The 4,288-nt window shown below is 36.9% G+C and overlaps 1 protein-coding gene across 1 annotated transcript in view; it reads right to left on the bottom strand.

The window, feature by feature from the left end:
* Window positions 1–2,753, bottom strand: part of LOC107735402 (zinc finger homeobox protein 3-like) — a 27,777-nt gene extending 25,024 nt beyond the window's left edge. Inside the window, exon 1 of the mRNA XM_016547096.1 lies at window positions 2,568–2,753. The gene's annotated coding sequence lies outside the window, so the exon portion shown is untranslated. The remainder of the gene's footprint in view (window positions 1–2,567) is intronic.
* Between the last annotated feature and the right edge of the window lie 1,535 nt (window positions 2,754–4,288).

The following is a 4,288-nucleotide window of genomic DNA, read 5'->3' as shown; positions in this document are numbered from 1 at the left end:
TCTCTGGCTGTCGGTGTGTGTGTGTGTGTGTGTGTGTGTGTGCGTGAGTGCGTGAGTGTGTATGTGTGTGTGTGTGTGTTTGAGAGGCCTTAGTGACTGATCTGCCGATGTGCCTCACTTCTCCACAATCCCAGCTATTATAATGATAAACAGAAAAAGTCAAACCCTGAAGGCAGTGTGCACACAGACTCACAAACGAACGCACACAATTCATTATTCAGATTTCATGACACCTTATTTGCAAACACAACGTCTGCACAATCTTTACACTGTCCTGCAAGGTTAGAGACTGCACTAACACATCAAATAGACAAAACAACCTACATACACACCTTAAAATGTGTGACTCATATTTTTTCTGATTGCATATGAATGATAAAAATAAACATTTATCATGTATATTCAGATATTTTACAATGCTTCCACTAAATTTGGTTAATGCAGTAAAAGAAATGCTTCAACGAAACCCTATCGAGAACAATTTCCTTTAAACCCTCTCTGGCTCAGCACTATCATTTAGACACCGCTACCCTGCGGAGTCCACTTTTCTCTTCTCTCGCTGTGCCCTTTCATCCCATCTTCTTCCTTTCACCCTGCTCCCTAACTCCGTGAACTCTGACCTGCGAGCCAATCCTCTTTCGCCCCACACCATCTCCTTGTGTTTGTGTGCGTTCTCAAAACAAAGAGTCTGTGCTTGCTTCATTTGTATCTGCTCCCCAAGCACACCGTTTATTTTCTCGCTGTAGAACTGGTTACTCCAGTATAAGCACTCCATTTCAGGCCAAACACTGATTTTATACCTAGAAATATAAACTATTTATTTCATTTCTAAAAGTGAATATTCTGAAATTAAGGGAGCTAAATGACTAATTAGGGTACTCTCAAAAAAGATTTTTTTTTGTTTTTGTTTTTTTAAATCAAGCCTGAAATTTATGCTTGCTTTTATGAGTCCAGCTGCTCAAAAACAAACTATTCAACTATTAAGCCAAAAACTATTGTATAATGAATAAAAAAAGAAACTATTTGTCACAGTGTGACAGATTCACAAAAGGACAGAAAAACAATACCCAAACACACGGTCAGTCGGTCACACACAAGCACATCCACACACAGACACACACACACACACAGACAAACACACACACAGACACACAGAGACACACACACACAGACACGCACGCACACACACACACACACACACACACACAGACACACACACACATACACACACACACAAACATGTTTATCTAAATGAGGACATACTATAGATTTGTATTGATTTGATCAATATTAAAATTACTACATACCAACTAATAAAAACTTTATTTATGAATCATTTTATCATTGATAATTTCTAGAACATTTTTCCTCCAAAGTATAGGATTGTAAACGCACACAGACACACCATAAACTTTTTCATTCAAGTAAAATTTTAATTTCTTTTTGCATATTAGAATGTAATAAAATATATGTGACCCTGGACCACAAAACCATTTTTAAGTCGCTGGGGTATATTTGTAGCAATAACCAAAAAAACATTGTATGGGTCAAAATTATAGATTTTTCTTTTAAAAAATCATTTTGATTTTTTTGCACCCTCAGATTCCAAATTTTCAAATAGTTGTATCTCGACCAAATATTGTCCTATCCTAACAAACCATACATCCATACATCAAACCATACATCAATGGCAAGCTTATTTATTCAGCTTTCAGATGATGTATAAATCTCAATTTCGAAAAATTTATCCTTATGACTGGTTTTGTGGTCCAGGGTCACATACTCTTCCTTTGTGAGTCACTTTTAGGTTTTATTATATTTACCTAACTTCTGGGGACAACACACCCACACACATACACACACACTCACATACAGTTGAAGGAATAAATGCAAGCAGGCTTGACCAAACATGCCCTGGACACCAGGGCCACCTCAGTTCTTCTTCTTCCACCATCTACGCTTCATTTCAGACGCAAAACCAAAAAGTTACACCCTTGACTCCACGTATCTTTATAAATAATATAAGCTATTGCATGCGCGCAAGTGCGTCGCGCCGCGAAGGACGCACAGAGGCTTCGGATACTTCGTATCATATCGTTGCACGGAAGATCTGGACCCGTAGCGCGAGTCAATGCTGATGCGTTCGCTGCAAATGAGCCTGATGCATCAGTGTTGACATGCACAACAGCAACAGCAGCACTCGTCAAAGCAAAAGCACACACACAAAGGACGTTACTTTACGCTTTTTCTCATGCAACTAACAAGAGGGCGACAACTCTTGGAGAAAACAGGTAGGAGAACACCAGAAGAGCTTTTCTAACTTCAAACTGAACTCGCGAAAGACAGTGACATAAAAGAAAGTGAATAGGACGCGCTTTACATAACGCGAAAATGTCATAAACATGTCATGACAGTAATTAGTAAAGAACAACAGCAGAAACTTGCAAAATAACCATGCATTATGTAGTTTATTGGTATTAATGTTTATACTTGCTGCGTAACTAAATGCGTAAAATGAGCAGAGAATCCACTGTAACGGTGAAGAACAGTCATCGGATACAACTTACATTTGGACGCGTCGCTTTGTATTCCAGTAAACACGTTTATAGATCCCATTCGCACAGATGCATGCGTTCACACATCATGCTGCTGAAGTTAAACGAGGTATTTGACTGTTTCTTAAAGCATTTAAAAGGGTTCGTTTTTTGGTTGTTCTGCAGACGACAGACGCGCCCTGGCTTCGGTTCGAGGAAGGAGGAATGCATCTGTTATAAATAATAAATGTCATTATTATTATTATTATTATTATTATATTAACAACACAAATTCATCAAATGAAACATTAAAAAGGAATAATGTTTTGTGTAAAACACATTTAAAATGAGTACACCTTTAAGGCCGAGTAAAAGGAGCATGGCATATATACACAACATCTCAATAATAATCGCATCAATATTTTACCAGTAGCACATGGCATATGTTTCATCTGTACACGAGCAGGAAGAAAATTGTTTCCATTAAAACTTCTACATGAAAGGAGCGAGTGTTGAAGTGTTTTTTCACTCTACTTGTGTCTTTTGTCATGATAATTCTTTTGTGTTCTTTGTGAGTGTGTGTGTGTGTGTGTGTGTGTGTGTGTGTGTGCCCGCGCGTGCTTGAATGGCTGTCGAGCTGTTATGGACAACGTTTCCGTTTTGTCATAAAAACCGACCCTGCATTACATAAAGAATTGATCTTTGATCAAAGTTCTTTGCTACTTAATATGCACAAACTGTATTTTGTGGTCTTTTTTTTTTTTTGCCAAATTGCAAATTTCCCTCAAACTTATACACTGGAGAATCCAAGCGAGCACTTATTTTACAATGCATTAAAATATATAGATAAAAAAAAATCAAAGCTAATGAATATTATTTTTTTTAAAGCATTTTTGTTCATAATGAACCAAAATGAACCAATATTCTATTTACCATCGGTCACACACATTGTCATATTAGTTTATTATAGCCTAATCAAATAAATCCAAAGGATGATGCGTGAATATAATATTTGAATGTGGGAAAATCAGTATATAATATAAGCACGGTGTATTTGTGCATTTTAAAATGTTGTGCATTCACAAAATCTCGGTGCAATAATTTCCCCCCATGCACTTATAAATAGGAGAGTTTTATTATTTACACACGTGCATCAGCTGAGCAGCAAAATCATGGTCATTTTCAAGCCCTTATAATGACGTTTCCTTGAACAGCCTTTATGAACAAAAGAACAGAAATCATCAGCCACAGATGAACCAACAGATGAATACAACTTCTGATTCATGCATTCATCCATCTGCAGGAACACACCACTCACTGCTGCTTCAGAGAGATTTGTGCTTTTTTTGGTTTATAATACTTGTTTTTCTTAATTACAACAATATGCAAGCTTAGAATTAACACACATCCAGTAAAACAAACTTACTGCATCTTATTTAAATAAGCATATGTATTTTGTACGTAAGCAAAAAGATGAACCTGTCTGTGAACCAGACTTCTTAAGTAGGAGTAAAAAAAAAGCAACATCTAGTTTTTGCTCTAGTTTAGAGTGATGATTAAAATGTCTTCATCTTAAATCTATTTTTTTCATGTAGTCACAAATCAACTTAAATGTTTCTAAGACTCTGGCAAACAAACTATAGCCTACAAATGTGCTCGATGACCGTGTGAGCAGTATGAGGCAGGTGCTTCTACAGCGCCGCCTAATGGCTGCAATCATTTTTCACCTGCTTATAGAACACAACAATTCTTTC

Source organism: Sinocyclocheilus rhinocerous, unplaced genomic scaffold, assembly GCF_001515625.1.
Source record: "Sinocyclocheilus rhinocerous isolate Xijiao unplaced genomic scaffold, SAMN03320098_v1.1 scaffold942, whole genome shotgun sequence".
In the NCBI taxonomy this organism is placed as follows: domain Eukaryota; kingdom Metazoa; phylum Chordata; class Actinopteri; order Cypriniformes; family Cyprinidae; genus Sinocyclocheilus; species Sinocyclocheilus rhinocerous.
Note: the sequence above shows the minus strand (reverse complement) of the source record. Positions and strands in the feature narration are given on the sequence as shown.